General features: G+C 34.3%; 1 long non-coding RNA gene across 3 annotated transcripts; it reads right to left on the bottom strand.

Moving 5' to 3' along the window:
• Positions 1 to 8024: 8024 nt before the first annotated feature.
• LOC311075232 lies at positions 8025 to 14079 on the bottom strand. Of its 3 annotated transcripts, none has more exons than XR_014604444.1 (5): positions 12956 to 14079; positions 12503 to 12695; positions 12021 to 12096; positions 9852 to 9917; positions 8025 to 8796 (listed from the first exon to the last, which is right to left on the bottom strand). It is a non-coding gene; the product is annotated as an uncharacterized lncRNA (long non-coding RNA). The 3 variants fall into 3 exon arrangements; XR_014604446.1 differs by having other exon boundaries at positions 12503 to 12691; positions 12956 to 13319; XR_014604445.1 differs by having other exon boundaries at positions 12503 to 13319.
• Between the last annotated feature and the right edge of the window lie 3667 nt (positions 14080 to 17746).

The raw sequence follows: 17746 nt of genomic DNA, 5'->3' as shown, positions 1-17746 counted from the left end.
TAGTTATTTTCCTCACTAAAATCGTTAAGTATACAATCTTGTACCTTTGTCTTTGTGTCCGATTTTCAAAAACTTTTTAGCTTCAAATCAAAGTTTGTAGTGTTGTGTTTCACCTCAATAGCTGATTGGCTTGGTTCATGGCTTATAACTCTTTTAACAAAGACTTTTTAAAAATCCCTATGGGAAAAAAAAAAAAAAAAAAAAAAAAAAACACTTCCGGAACCAGTGCTGCTGAAAAAGGGGGCGGGGGCACTGTTTCCCTCTATATGATTTATGCACTATAAAGTCTTAGGAAGTCTTTCAGTAAGGAAAATGATGAAATTTAATGAAATTCCTCCACTGCTATGGAGCTTAAAATATGACAATATGATTTGAATTTGAATTGTGTAAATTTGAATTATTTACAAGTGAAATCTATGTATAAAAATGTATATTTTTATTTGTGTACATTCAAAATGACTACAAAATATCATGTCATTGAAAAATAAATAAAACAACATGATGCGCTGCTTTAGCGCGTCTCGGTCTCTTTAGATCTTTCTGGCGCACACCAAAAATGAACCAAAATACAGAGAATAGCCTTCTTGGCGCGCCTACTTTTGAAAGTCAACATTTAGATTATTTAACGTTAAATGCATTATATATGCCTGAGTCACTTAACGTAAGTAAGTAAAACGTGACTTAGTCTATACAGTCCAGAAAATAGGCTATAGGTTATAGCAAATTCAGACCAACTGCTGGTCTACACAGAGAAAAAGCCCTTTCTAGGCTCTTCTGTTGTACCGAGCCATTCGTTAGTCTAGTTGTTTGATGAGAAAATTAAATGTAGCCTATAGTTGCAATACACGCGTTTTGTAAGCTCCGTGCAACTGCAGCAGCGGACTATTATTACTAGAATATTAGAAATCTAATACTCAAGCTGTTTTCTCATTTTTCTACTCTTAATATTAAATAAAAAAACGACTGAATGAAAGATACACGGATTCTCTTGAACCACCACCGCGTTTGCGGCAGAAAACTACTGCAGTGCAGCCAAAATGCTCTGTTCGACTTATCTGAGATCCTTTACTCTTCCCTGTGGATGACCTGTGACCTACTTTCTGTAAGATCTGAATTTTTGAACTTGAATTTTTGAGATTGAATTTTAGAAAACTGAATTTGAAGTTCCGAATTTCTTCATCTTGAAAACTTGAATCTGTATTTTTTTAAACTGAATATTTGCAGTATACGAATTCAGAACAAAAAAAACTAGCTGTTTGAAAATACATGTCTATAAAATTCACCCATAAAAACATTTAAATTTGTTAAATTTCAAATGTTTAATATTCGTTTAAAAATCTAATTCAGAACTATTTAAACTACCACCTAAAATTCAATTTTGTTAGATTTCACTTGTACTGTAAATAATTCAAATTTACACAATTCAAATTCAAATCATATTGTCATATTTTAAGCTCCATACGGTGGATTTTAAGCTCCACCTTTCATTTTCATTGTATGGAAAAGAGCAGAGTCCTGGTGGTCTACAAAAGAATGAAAGTCAAGTGGGTGAGAAAATTGAGGGAATTTTCTCTTTAAAAAACAGAAATCTGTGCTGGTGGGCTGCAGTGTCATCTTCAATATGAGAGTGGCTTTAGATGAGATTGTTTTCTGGAATTAAAGCTCATATTGGATTCTTCTATAAAGGGCTTCTTGTAAACAGCCAGCAAGAGCAGTTAGTTGGTGTTTGAGGGCCACCATACTTCAACAAAATGAAATGGTTCAATTACAAGACTGAATGTTTGATTACCATCAATTAGAATAGTCTCCCTGAAACATCAAACGTCTAAAATGGTCCCAGTTAGGGACAAAACACAATGACACTCCACACAGATAAAGAAAGGAGGTCAATTAGTTGCATGCATCTGAACATCAAGCTGAGAAGACTGATTAATTTTGAATAATAAAAGAATCATTGTAAAGCAGAGCAAACACATCAATACACCTCAAGGTCACTATGATTTTAATTAATAATACATTTTAGGTATGCATGTATGTATAAAAGATAAATATATAATTAATTTAAATATGAAATGCATTTAATTTAATTGTCAAAATAATAAAATGGGCAGAAACAACCCTATTTGCATTAAAGTTAACCAAGCCATATCTAGGGACCAAAAAAACCAAAGAGATGATGGGAATTTGTTCTTACTCCACTTAGCAACCATCTAAAACACCTTAGCAATCATATAGCAATACCCTGGAAACCCCATAGCAACACCATGGCAACCATTCACAACACCCTACTTTTGGACGTACTCCTATATTTGCATTTTAGAAGTGACCAAAGCCATATCTATATAGGACCCAGAATACCAAATAAATGAAGAACACCTTAGAAATCACCAAGAAACCACATAGCAACGCCCTGGCAACCACCCCCCTAGTTCTGGACATGGTCATATTTTATTCAATAGTTAAAAAAAAAAAAAAACCTTTCCAGGGACCAGAATACCACAGAGACTAAAGTGATAGGCTATACCACCCACAACACCCTTGTTTATAGACATACTCAGATTTTCTTCAGTTATAAGTTTTTAAGAGTCTAGGCTGAAAAACAAGTGAAAGTCTTCTGACCTGTTGTCTTGCATGTCCTGCTGGATGAGTCTTCTGTTCATAACAGTGAGAGTGAGCATAAGTGAAGATATGAGAAGTTCTGTTTTTTTGAGCCTCCAGAAGGACATAACTAAGCTCAGCATCAAAGCCATATAATAGCCTAGAATGATTTAGGCGAGTATAAAGAATAAAAACCCTTACTCTCCCTCTAATAGTTTGCCGTTGCTTGGTTAGAGGCTGTTCTATCACTTATTCATACAGCTCATGATTCTTTTAAATGACTCTGTGGCTTTAAGACAGATGCTTCACGGAGCACTTTAATCATCCACTTTTCCCATATAAAGGTGTGGGTGTAATGAAGCATTAAACTCAATATTAATGCAGATCATTCAGGAAATAAGGAAGAGAGGACACGGATACAGAGCTTTTCTAATGTGCCCCTCTCTCTCATATACATATACATATATACAGTATATATATATATATATATATATATATATATATATATATATATATATATATATATATATCTGCAGCAGTTATTAACTTTAAAGCATTAACTTGCTTTTATGAATGTCTCATTACCTGAAAGGGAGAACATGGGAGAAATTTGCCTCCTCTTTTGTTAAGTAAGGAGGTTTTATGAGGCCACAACCCTTTTGAATATGACACAGAGATATTTTATAGAGAGGAAATTTAATGTGGCCTTTGAATTAATAGAACATTTATTACCATGAAAACTGAATCGACAATTCTTTTTGCTTTTAGGAATATTGGAGTATTTATTATAAATGATTTACCTGTGCACATCAAAAAAAAATTAATTCATGGGCCCTCATCTTTAATAAAAATAATCACTTCTATTCTCTGACGACATGTTTACTGGCGTGAGGGCGGGACAACCTGTCAGTCACATGATATCGACCAATAGCAAACCACAACCATCCAATCAATTCCCAATGGACAAAATCAAGTTCCACCCTAAATTTGTTCTTGTTCAAGAAGCCGTTTCACCCGGATATACGTCACAATAGGGGAGAAAAGACTTTAATGTCTCCTGGGAATCTGCTAATATGACATCAAGTACACCTCCATAAACTGCTATTTTTCAGCATTTTATGGAATCAGACTTTTAGTTTTTAAAGAAATGCCACATCAAACATTATGCTCGAATAATTTCTCAGATGCCATGTTTGTTAATTTTGAACAAAATCAAAGCAAACAAGTAATTAGGCTGTGTGGTGAAGTTTGGCAAACCTTGACCTCGAAACATTCGTTTAATCTACGGTTCAGAGATTCAGAAGTATGTCCTCGGAAGACCAATACTGCACATAAGCCTATCTTTATCTTCCATCTAGTCTTTAATTAAACCATTTCAAGAATCTCAAATTTTGATGGAAGTGTCACTGTAATACAATTACATAAGGGATAAAGTACAGCCAGACACTTATTGCAAATTAAACTCAGACCTTAGATCAGGAAAAAAGTGGGATCTTGAATCAAGGGTTTATTTTGAGATAATGAATAGCTGACTGTACGTTACGCTGCATGGTTTAAACCTGAAAGTGAGAAGTATAATGTATGGTTGCTACAAATAAAATGTCCAGTATGACGATCTCTTACAAGAGCAATGTTTTGAATGCCAGTAGTGTATCAGTGTATTGGGGATCACTCGATCAAGGAGACATTATAGTCTGTCCACGCTTTAGACATAAATAGGACTGTTTAGTTGACTTTCCTTTACTTGAGAAATGAAATATAAAAGCCTGCTCTTGCCTCAAAGGTGCCACAATACTGCAGAAATGAAGTGCCACCTAGTGGCCACAAGAAGAACAACAACAACTTTGCAACCAACTACAACAAAGCTTAGACGGAAAGACAGAAAGGACTGATATATGAAAAACAAATCCATGTTAAAGCAAAATAACGGACACATTATGTAACAATTATTTAACACATGAACAAAAATGTTTATATATAAAAAGAATATAATATATCAAATAAATAATAATATTAACAATGTAATATAACAATTATTACAAAAATAATTTATCATAATTATTAAAACATTTAAAAATAATTTCTCAAGCCACCTAACAACCACATGACAACACAGTTTTAGACATACTCAGATTCTCATAATATAATATAATATAATATAATATAATATAATATAATATAATATAATATAATATAATAATTAGCAACCATCTACCAACTTCCCAGAACACCCTAAAAACTATTTTTAAATATAATGTTATAATATAATTATTTATTTTAAGAACTTTCTCAAGCCACCTATTAACCATCTAGAACACCTTAGCAATCACCCAAGACACCTTAGTTTTGGACATTTATAATATAATATAATATAATATATATTATATAATATAATATAATATAATATAATATAATATAATATAATATAATATAAGAGTAGCTTTTATTAACTCCTGAATAACTAGTAGCTCAGCTACAGTTTCCTCAACACTGGAATGAATAACCTCTCAATTAATTTAGAATCTGTTCCTACATTGCAAAAACACAATTATGCAGAAAATCAGCATTCTTCTTGAAGAAAGTGCCACGCAAAACAGAAATGCTGTCAAGCACGCTTCCTTCTTAGGATCGATATTTCAAACCGGAGCCCTCTGTGAACCTCATCACCGGACAGATCTCAACAAGGCATTTCGGACCACTTGCAAATATTTGCAGACAGACGCGTCGCTGATTGCCGTGGCACAGCAAACAGCCGTCTCATTCCTGAGGCCCTGTGCCAGTCTCAGCCCTTCAGATTAATGAAGACGCCCCACGGGGAGCGATGACCAAGCATTTCATTACAGGCTAACAACAAAAGCTAATTCAGCACAGTCCCTCATAACTGTGATCCCTCCGGACAGCAGTAAACACTGCCGCTTCGTGGAGGGAATTCACTTTTTTGTTTTACAGCACTCCACGCATGAAGTTCTCAAGAAGTCAGTGACAAGCTTAGTGAGCGAAAAGTGTCTTTGCAAAACTCTGCCTCCCCAAACGTAATTAAAAATTGATCAGAGTCTGTTGAGATTAATATAGATTTGGCTGTAAGAATTCATCTGTAAAACAAGCAGTTACAATAATGTTTTCTAACAAAAAAGCTCTTTTACACAATTTAAACTGTGGCCATTTTAAGTAAATAAAAGGAAAGTCTTTTCCTTTGGTATAAATATAAATAACATCAGACATAAATATAGACTAGCCTACACTCCAAAAGTTTGGGGTTGGTAAGATTATTATTTTTTGGTACTGTTTTTGAAGGCATTTTTTTAAATCAAAAATCAAAAATACAGTACAAAACAGTAATATTGTGAAATGTTATTACAATTTGAAATACCTGTATTCTATTTTAATATATATTTTAAAATGCAATTTATTCCTGCGATGGAAAAAGCTGAATTTTCATCATCATTACTCCAGTCTTCAGTGTCACATGATCCTTCAGAAATCATTTTAATATGCTGATTTGATGCTCAAGAAACATTTCTTCTTATTGTCGATGTTGAAAACAGTTGTGCTACTTGTGTAACATTTTTTCAGGATTAATTGATGAATAAAAAGTTAATAAGAAAAGAACAGCATTTTATACAACTTTTATATTATTATAAATGTCTTTCCTGTCAATTGTGATCATTTTAATGCATCCTTTCTGAATACAAGTATTAATCGTATTAACTGACCCCAAACTTCTCAACGGTAGTGTATAATGTTTTTTAATGTCGTATTGCTTTTTTTTTTTTCATCTCCCACTATCCACCAAATTTCTCTCCATCTTCATGCCTCAGTTTAAACTATGCCATTTGCAATGGTTTGCTATAAATATAGAGCGAGAAATACATTTAGACACTAAGAGTAAATCAGTCTTTCATGAGAAATCTGCTGCTGGTTTGTGTTTGCATTATGGGTAAAGTGAGGCTTGATTGACTGCTGTGAGTCAGGCTAGACTGAATATGTTTCTTTCTTTCTTTTTATTTATTTTATTTTTACATCAGTGGCGCTTTAACATGGATGGACTCTCACTCTACACCAGAGATGCTTCAGGCTGCCTCAAACCATTTCTGAATTTCCCTTATATTTATGATATGTTTAATATTATGAATATTCAGAAGGTCAGATTCTTATACAAGCTGTCAGGTGCAGTGAGATCTGAAAGCATAATACATTATCCAATATACATTAAGTAACTATAAAATGCATCCGTTTCCTTGAATAACAATCTTTATGGGTATATGCAGGAGAAAATGTGACTTACATAAATGTATTAAACATAAAGAGCCACTTGATTTCCCTGAATTTCGCTGCATGATGGCCGAATATAGAGTATTTTTGGCAATACATCAGTGAATTACTGTGCTAAGAAGAGTTTCTGTGCCTTTAGGTGTGAGGGAAGATGCTGTATCTCTGAGTGTTAATGCATTGATGTATACCTCAGTGGCGACACTACAGTATATAACACCCACCTCTGCAGCTGAGAGCTAGCGTGTGGGCAACTCTCTTCCTCAGCTCAATCCAGAGATTTGCTGAAGTGCATCTGTGCTTTACTGTCAGACAAAATGTGCAAAAATTGTACCATTAGCTTGTCACTCAGGCAGGTATTAGTAACTTAAAGTGATAGTTCACCCAAAAATGAAAATTCTGGCATCATTTACTCACCCTCAAGTTGTTCCAAACCTGTAAGAGTTTCTTTCTTCAGCTGAACACAAAAGAAGATGTTTTGAAGAATGTCGGTAACCAAACAGATGATGGTTACCCATAATCTTCTTATTTTTGGGTGAACTATCCCTTTAAGCTACTAATATGCAACCTTAAAGTACTAAAATGTTCCCCCTTTTTAGGGGTAGTTAAGGTCAAAGTCTCTTTAAAGGAAAGCCTGTTCACTCGGCAGCCATGTTTGCGACGCCTCCAGGAAGCTATTTTGGGTATCCAAGACCTTGTCCTATCCATTTAAATGGGGGAATCCTGAAATCTCAAAAACTGATTGACAAACTCACAATTAAATAACATATTTCAAATCAGCAACAAAATCTGACATGAGCTGTCCCATAAATGTTGTTTCTTATGCTCAAATTCACCTTATTCTTAATGCACGGCGTCGAGGCTTCCGGTCTCATCCGCTTCTATTTAGCTGTACAAAAACAGTCTGTTATGGTGCATGATATTGCAGACTGTACTTATATTATTTAAATGTATTATTGTAATCATAAACATACTGGTTTTTAAGGCAAATTATTTGAGCATTTACAGCATTTTGTCATTCTTCCTGTTATTTACATTTAGCGGCAAATGAATCAGAAGTGCCCACACAATCACAGAAAATAGCTTACTTCTGCGTTGCAAAATAAGTTGAATAGCATTAAAATAATTTGTTTTTCAGGCTACACTCTCAGAAAAAAAGGTACAATTTTGTACCAAAGAAGGTACAAACCCTTGTCACTGGGGCGGTACCTTTTACTGGTACAAAATTGTACCTTAATATAGAGGAACAAATTTGTTCCATTCCAGTTTGTACCTTAAAGGACATGATTTGTACCATGGGCAAACCAAAATGTACCTTTTGTTTTTAAAAACTTGTTGGTACAATATTGTACCTTTTATCAAAGGTACAAATTTGATCTCTTAAGGTACCGCCCCAGTGACAAGCCCCTTTGTACCTTAACTGTGTCAAATTTGTTCCTACGAGAAAGGCTATTTTTCTATTGAATAACAAGCACATTCAACAACTGAATCAAAAAGGCATCAATTTAATAATTTCTGTAAATACATATCAAATTCATATGAACATTTGAATACTTTCATTCCAACTTACAGTAAAGTATATCTTTGTGTAAATACATCAAAGATTTCACAATACAATAAAGACTTAGCAAAATTAACAGAATATCACTTCTTTAAAAAGATTTGAAAGAATTTAAAATGCAAAAATGTTACAGTACATAAAATATATTTTCTTATCTACAACAAAGCTAGACTTGTTTTTTTCCCCCCACTTTTCACACAATACCCTTGCATTTATTTAACTTTTTAAAACACCATCATCCAACCGAACTGCTCGGCAATTTCAGATCCCTCCATTTTTACACTGCTGAAGATTCTCCTCTCACTGAAGACACGTCCAGTCAAGACATTCCCAAGATCTGCACAGTGAGTTGAGATAGCCGGTTCTTCCTGAACATAATGAAGAATCAATATTAGTAAAGACAGATGTAAATTTATTAAATTTATACTTCCAATGACAAGCTCAAATTTCACTTCTAGACTTAAAGGGATAGTTCACCTAGAACTGAAAATTCTGTCATTTACTCGCCCTCAAGTTTTTCCAAATCTGTTAACTTGAACAAAAAAGATATTTTGAGAATCGAAAATTAAACAGTTGATGGGGCCCCATTAACTTCCATAGAATATTTTTCATACTATGGAAGTCAATGGGGCCCCATTGACTGTTTCATTTTTTGGGTGAACTACACATCCTTCAACATCTCGTTTGGCATCCATGTAATGTGCTTCTATAACGGATTTCAGCTTAGCCAACCTCAAATTAACAACCTCAAAAACCTCAACCTGAAAATTATTTTGTTAATTACTCACCCTCATGTCATTTCACACCTGTAAGACCTTTGTTCATCTTCGGAACACAAATGAAGATATTTTTAATGAAATTCTGAGAGCTTTCTGTCCTTCCATTGGGAGCAATGCAACTAACACATTCAAGGCCCAGAACGATAGGAAAGACATCATTGAAGTAATCCATGTGACTCCAGTGGTTTAACCAATTTTATGAAGCGATGCAGGTGCTTTGTTTTAGCAAAAAAACACAATTTAACACTTTATTTATTAGGGGGAGCACTACGACGCATGCGAATTGTGTTGACTCAAGACCGGGTGTTGTTCCATGAATGTGCTTTAGATTATATTATTTTGTAAATATAGAGGTAAATTATGCTTCTTTTTTTTTTTTTTTGGCAAAACAAAGCTTACATCGCTTCATAAAATTGAGGTTAAACCACTGGAGTCACTTGGATTAGTTTAATGGTGTCTTTACTACCTTTCTGGGGCTTGAATGTTTTAGTTGCGTAGGCTACCAATGGAGGAACAGAAAGCTCTTGGATTTCATCAAAAATATCTTCATTTGTGTTCCGAAGATAAACGATGGTCTTACAGGTTCGGAATGACATGAGGGTGTATAATTAATGACAGAATTAAAAAAAATTGCTGAACTATACCTTTAAGGAATCCTGGAAACACCTTAAATCAACCACAGCATGCATTCGGTCCATTTTCTGGAATAACTGAAATGCAGATAAGAAAACAATTTTCACACACAAAAAAACTTTCTGCATTTTTACATTTCCCACAAAGTTTTAAATGATTCACTTAAAGCTTCATATAAAATACCCAGAAAAGTAAAATGTTAAACTAATCCATTTGAATTGAGAAGTTTGGTAAAAAATGTCTGAAGAGACTACCGCTTAGTATAATAAACAGATTAAATTTAGGATTTTAATCACATTTAAACATTGAACAAACAGAAGCTCAACCGCACTTGCTTTGACAAGCGAGAACAAACCTCAGTGGTTCTTGCGGAAGCTCAAGCGTGCTGCAAAACACATGAGAATGAACATCATCGGTTTTCGCACGTTTAGCAAACATGATTGAGCTTCTGTTTACCGCAACTGATGTGTGAATTGATGTATATTTTTATGTGAATAAAAGCCTAAATTAAATCTGTTCATCATATAAAATGATTGTATCTCTACAGAAAAACTTGGACTAAACTGCTCAATTCAAATTATTTTACGATCTCTTTATTATGGTAGCATTCAGGTATCAAAAGACATTTTGAAATTTAATATGCAAAATGGCAATGTAATATATAAAATGGCAATGTTCTTATTTAAATTTACATTTTCCATACCATATGTGCAATGTTTGGGGCAAAGTGACAATTCAAATTCAATAATATAATTAAATTAGCCATCTCCTACACTTGTTTTAACATATACCGGTAATTTAAACATATTACAAAATGATTAGAGATGTTTAAAGGCACAATTCACCAAAAATTAAAAAAAACTCTGTCATTAATTATTCACTCTCATGTTGTTCCAAACCTGTAAGACTTTCGTTCATCTTTGGAACACAAATGAAGATCTTTTTAATGAAATCTGAGAGCTTTCTGTCCCCCCATTGACAGTCCATGCAACTAAAACTTTGATGCTTCAAAAAGTTCATAAAGAGATCGTAAGACCAATCCTTTTGAATCGAGCAGTTTACCGTAGTTCAAATTTTCATAAGACATGATCGCTTTATATGATAAACAGATTTCAGAAGCTCAACCGAACATGCTTGACACGTGAGAACAAACCTCTTTCTCAAACGTGCTGCGCAACACACGAGAATGAACCTCATTTGTTTTCGCATGTCAAGGGAACATGCTAGAGCTTCCTTTTACCGTATTATCTGATGTGAATTGATGAATAAAAGCCTAAATTCAACCTGTTCATCATACAGCACAAATTTTAGACTAAAACACTCAATTCATATGGATTAGTTTTACAATCACTTTAGGAACTTTTTAAAGCATCAAAGTGGTAGTTGCTTAGCTGTCTATGGGGGGTCAGAAAGCTCGTAATTGATGAAAGAATTTTAATTTTTGGGTGAACTAATTAACCCTTTAACATGTTCAACATAAAATTGTAGCAAAATGATAATTTAAATGCTATTTTCCTTAATTGCATTTACACTCACAGTTAAGACACTTATGATTGCATTTTTATTAAATACCCACGATGAACGTGGCAAAATTCAATCTGGATTTAAAAAAAGGATTCCAAGATGATCTTTGCATCAAGTGCCTTAACTTTGAGTGTAAAAGCAACTAGGAAAAAAAACCTAAATTACAGTTTTGCTATAATATTTGCTTGAACATTTTAAACATCTAATTTCTGTAATACATTTCATTTTCTATTTTTGAACTTAAAAAAAATTCAATGTATGTTTTAATTTTATGTTAAAGCTAGTGTAGTAATGCAAATTATTATATTATTGATTTTGAATATTTTTTTGCTCCAGATGTTGCACATATCATATAGAAAATGTAAATATAAATACAGAAATACATTGCCATTTTACACATTACATTTCATATTGACATTTGGTACCGGTATGCTAACGTTACCATACTTTGTGAGTGTCAGAGTTTTAGGTGAATATACTTTCAGTTAAGTGACCGAAATCTTTCAGAGTTCATTTGAAGTGCAGTTGTGCTTTATCAAGATTGACATCACTCTGTCATTATGGCAAACATTTTGTCTTAGAAATATTCAACCTCATCAGAAAAAAGAATATCATAAGATTAAGAAACTCAAATAACACATTGTACTGATACTTGCCTCACAGCTGAGGACGCAGGAAGACTTTCAGATGACCAGCACTGACAGTTTACCATGCAGTTTACCCCATCATGATCTAAAAATCAAAGACACATTAGCTGAGTATATGACATGTAACTTTATATTACTTAGGACAGAATCCGGTAACGTTAATCGCATTCAAAAACAGAACGAGTGATCAACTATTTTATCTGCGCACTGTTCGTTGGCGCTCAATCACGTTGTTCCAAAACCGCATTGTGGACTAATGTAAAGTAGGCTACACCAGCAGGGCACCTCTGGTTGAGCATTCATTTACAACAATAATGTTTTAAATGTGAACTTACGACACAGAAACTCAATTGCTTTAAAAATTATGCAGACGGCTATCACTGACTGGATTCGTACAAATAAGCTATTTAACGTTACACTCGCTATTATCATGTTGAGTAGCTGTAACGTTTTATACATTTTATTTGGTTAAACATAAACATAAAACCCACCTTTGAATTTCCTCTTCTCTTCGTCTTATAATTCGAGTCCAGCCACTAAAGTACTTCTGACGAGGGCGGAGGCCATGGCTTGTGGTGGTGCTCCGTGCTCGTAATCTGCTTCCCGAAGTTCCCGCTCTCCGGTCTATTTGAAAATGCAGTAACGGCTGCAGCAACCTTGGGCAATCAGTTTCATGTCGCCTAGCTGCTAATAGCAAAGTTAACATTTAACAGTTAACGTTATGGTGGATAATGGAGAACAAACGCCATATATTGTACACGTGATGACTTAATAATAGTCAATAATTGCATTAAAAAAATTAAAAAGTGTAACGTTATAACTTACAAGTCAAATGGCTAAAAAGCATTTGGAGCAAAGCAACTCGCTAAAATAACGTTAAGTGGCTGAAACATTTATATTTTAGACTTGTGAACTAAATATATACATAAATTATAAGAACTCACCTTTAAATTTCGTCTTCTTCAAGTTTGATAAAATAATCTCGACCGCACTGCAGCCGTGTAGCTGCTTCCCGCTGTCAGTTCGGAAATTTCCGTGGCTGAAGCGATTTCGACCAATCAGTGTCTTGTTGCTATGCAAAATACTCAACACAGCAACCAATCATGAATGAAATAGTAATTTGGTCCATAACTGTACCCTTGATGTGAGAACAATTATGTACCTTCATTTCAATTGTACCTTAACAGGTACCAAACAGTATCATCAGTGGTCTTTCCTGTACCATTAAAGGTACTATTATTGAAAAGGTACAAAACTGTTCTTTGAGGAACATTATTTGTACCACCGTGTACCTTTTTTTCTGAGAGTGTAGACCACACAATGCACATGTGCAGTCCTAAGCATGCATCTCAGAACACTGACTGTTTCTATAGTAACCGGAGATTCACCATGACTTTACCGATCAGCGATTGGCTCTTTTATTTAAAAGGCGGGACTTATTCCGCCATTTTGTGTGTTGCAATGTTTCTCCCATTCATAAGTAATATGAGTTCACCATATTTGTATATCTAAAGTTTTTGGTTAAGGAATCACAAAAAGTGTACCTTTCAGGAAATTGCCCCAATGACAAGCATTTGTACACTTAAGGCACAATTTTTGCATATTTTTTCACGGTGTACATCCTGATTTGACCAAGTGCAACATGTTCCTGGATCAACAGTGCTGAATGTATGGAGGGAAAGAGGAGTTGGGTTACTTTTTTTACTGTTGCCGCGGGTTGATTAAAGAATGTTTGTTCATAATTTGAGAGAACCTTGCCAGAATGTTAGCCAAAGTTGTGAGAACATTTCCTGATAATGCTTCCCCTCAAAAAGAGTCAATAGCCAAATATGATTTATTAACCAAAATGTCTCTGAAGAATTTAATTCACGTGTAAGAAAAGGTGAGTTCACAATGGGCCAGCTGTTGCTCTTCAATTGGTTATGCTGTGTATAGGCGTCAAGATCACAGTTACTTTGTCATTATTATGCAGGTTGTGTATATGTGTTTCTTACCTCAACAGTGAGATATTTGTAGAATTCCTTGCGAATTCTTAAATCAGTCATTTTTTTTCTGTTAACTTGGATGTCTGAAAGAAAGATAAGCGATTTCAATGGGGGAAATATAAGCAGCAGAAACCACTGGGTGGCACTAGTGATCCTCTTTTGATGATTGCACTTGTTTTGTTCAGAAGTGTTTTCTCAAAGTATAACACATCATTTTTCTAACATCTTTAAACAAATTTGAAAAAAAAGAAAAAAACATAAGAGTTCACAAACTTAAATAAGACTTCATGCTTTCTGAAAGTTTATAAAAGCACTTTTTATTTTGCAAGCTGTATCCACCAAGGTCACCATTTCAAGAGATTGATGTTTAAAAAGCATCCTTGAGCTGGTGGAAAGTGCAATATAAAATAAAATAAGTAAGAGAACCATTGAAGTGACAAGCATACAGAATTTGTTGGCATTACATGCTTTCAAATACCATAGCAAAAGCATTTGAAAGATTTCTGAATCTAATATTTTGTTTTTAATTTGTTAAATATTATATTCTTCTTTGAAATCAAATATAGGTGCTTTACAAATTACATCTTGTAGTTCATGTCCGGCTGCTTAAAGCATTACATCGGGTCTAGAGTGAGCATTCAGTCTAATTTGACTTGGTTAAGCATGAATTCGGTTTAGTCAACCAGAAATCCCTCCTCAACTCTTCATCATGTTCCTCAAACCATTCCTAAATACACAATGTATCCTGGTGCCATCACTTCCCCAGGTAAATGGGGCATATGTACACGGCCGTCCACGTTAGGTAAGAGAAAACTTGACTCATCGGACCAGGTGACCTTCTTCCAGTGCTCCAAGTTCCAGTTCAAAGCTTGCGTACCCATTGTAGACACTTTTGTGTCAGAGACAGAGTGCGGTGAACACATGTGACGCATTCCTCCCATAACCAACACTAAAAAAGTGACTTGTGCCACAGTAGACCTTCTGTTGACTCGGACCAGACATGACAGCTTCCGTTGCCCTTGTGCATCGATGAGCCATGGGCGTTCAACAACCTGTCGCCGGTTTGTGGTTTGTACCTCCTCGGACCACTGTTGGTAAATTCTCAACCCATAGGCCTTGCTGTTTCAGAGATACTCTGACCCAGTCGTCTTGCCATTTTGGCCATTGTCAAAGTCACTCAGATTTTTATTCCTGCCCATTTCTCCTGCATCCAACAACTTGATTACGAGAACTGATTGTTTGCTTAGCATCTAATCTACCCAGACCTTAATATGCGGCCTTGTTATCAACGATATTCGACTTCACCTGTGACTGGTTATCGGTAGCCAATACCTCATTTAACTAATAGACAATAGCTATGTAAGGAGGGTGGCTATAAGACGTATTTGGACAAATGAGACACAAATAAAAATGTTTGAATGTCTTTGCATTATATAACAATATATCAAACCAAGTGGCATTTATTTTAAAGAAATATAGCACAGTTTTCAAGCAAACATTTCACAAACAAAAGGTTTGCTGCTGTAGGTTTCAAATGATAAAACATCACTGTTCTTTAAAATGAAAACACAAATATTTGGACACTTCTTGGTTGTGAAACATTAGAAGAAAATGTGCATAGTTAATGTGAAAAACTAAACCTGTTGTTTCTCTGCTAGGGCTCCTGTGTGAACTTCAAAAGAACTAAAAATCACCTTCACACCAACTGATTAGTACCTAAAAATGGTTAGGGAATCTGAAGTTAGTTGTAATAAAAACTTTTGCATAATTTGTTTGAAGGTGCAGCTTATTTATATTTTGTTATCTAATGCAATTGAATTCAGACACTTTTAAGTGTGGCTTAAGTGTCTTAGTACTTTTTGGGGTCCCTGTATTCCATGCACCATCCTCTGGTTGTTCTCGATGCATATTATCCAGCTGTGCATAGTATGCACAATTAATAGTGTTATATTATAGTATAAACAATTAAAATTCATTCTGATTGTACACAGCACAAAAGACAAACATAAACTTCTTTAACAACTTTAAGTCAAAATAGCAAAGGAAAATCCATAATAATTCTGTGTGAAAATACAGTGTCCTACCTTTGCCTGTTTGACTTTATAACGGCATCAGGACTCTCCTGGAGCTGTAGGAGGGAAATATTTAGTATTCTCTGCTGCTTGCCGCTCACATTTGTTTGTTTTCCTAAACTTTCGAAAGTACAACTGGTATCTAGGCTATTAAATAGACAAGAATTACCTCAGTCTGCTGCTGTTACTGTTCTGCGCACACGCTTCTTCAGTTTCTTGCGCGCTTCAGGACAATGATCCACTGCTTGTGTCCACTTCACCTCATCTCTGTTGGCAGGACATGCACACCTGTAGAGTTTTGTTTCTTTACGTGACATAACGCTGTTGTAAAATTAATGTCATTGGAATTAGAATAGAAGAGGCCGTTTTCGTTTTTGTGGCTAAATAAACCTCCATCATCGTGATCGGGGTTCTATTATTGCTTAATCTGGTCTGTACACTGTGCACGCCTTACCTCCATTAGTGACGTCAGTTTAAAGTAGTAGCCATTTTTTTTCTCGAAATACTGTATGTTTGTTTATTATTTTACTGGTTCTTTGTCTACTGTTTATAATTATATTATATTAATTATATTATGTTATTATGTTGTATTATTGTCTACTGTTTACAATTGTATGTTAAATTCTGTTTTGATGTGTTACTGTGTATTTGGTTTTATATGTTCAAAAAAACGCATTTCGATTATTAATATTATTATTATTATTAATAAACACATCTGAATCACAGTCACAGAACGATTTGCTGATTTGCAGTGTGCATATGTACAACCTTGTGGCATTTAATAATAATAAAAATACTCATAATTCATCCGTATTCTAGGCTACAAGAACGGTTACTGTATGGCAAGCCGTTTTGACATTTAATCCTTAAAACCTACTAGTATCCATTTTCATGCTACTAGTGGTTATTTTTTAGATACTAGTATATATTCCATTAAGTACTAGTGGCCTACTTATTCATTAGCTACTAGTGCTTTTTTTAGGTAGCCTACTAGTGCCTATTCGTTATACTAGTGCTTAATTCTTTAGGTAGGCCTACTAGTACCTTTTTAAAGATAGGCTACTAGTAGGCCTACTTATTCATTAGATACTAGTACTTATTCCAATAGTGACTAGTATTTAATTATACCTAACTTGTTAAGAAAAAATAGAACTTGTGCTTCAACTTGTGCTAGGCTAGTAACATTTTAGATCAAAGATATCCTTACCTTAATATATACTAGTATTTAAATAATCAGTATGCAAATAATATGTTGAATATTAATGAACCAACAACATATCAAAGAGAGATGACACAGGAAACGGACTGAATTGCAGTAGGCCGTTTTTATAATAACAATATAATAATAGCCTACCTTTTTAATGGTATTGGAGTAAAAATAAAATAATGAGGCATATGTAATATAGTGCATATATACTCTTATTTTGACATGACTCTCATTCTCAGACGCAGATTAATATTCCGAATTTTTGATTGTAAGGAATTATGAATGCTCACCAAAAATCCCAATCTCTGGGTATTGTGGTTGTTTGGCTCGTGTATGAACCAGTTTTTGGATCTACTTAACTGTTGTTTTAATTTTTTATTGGCAGTTAAATCTTTATTATAGCCTACTGTACATTCAAAACAATTTTGTCATATTAAACATATATCTTTCCTTGTGTTCATGCTAACCAAT

The sequence above is a fragment of the Abramis brama genome, assembly GCF_963993115.1.
Source record: "Abramis brama genome assembly, chromosome: 24".
Taxonomy (NCBI): Eukaryota; Metazoa; Chordata; class Actinopteri; order Cypriniformes; family Leuciscidae; genus Abramis; species Abramis brama.
Note: the sequence above shows the minus strand (reverse complement) of the source record. Positions and strands in the feature narration are given on the sequence as shown.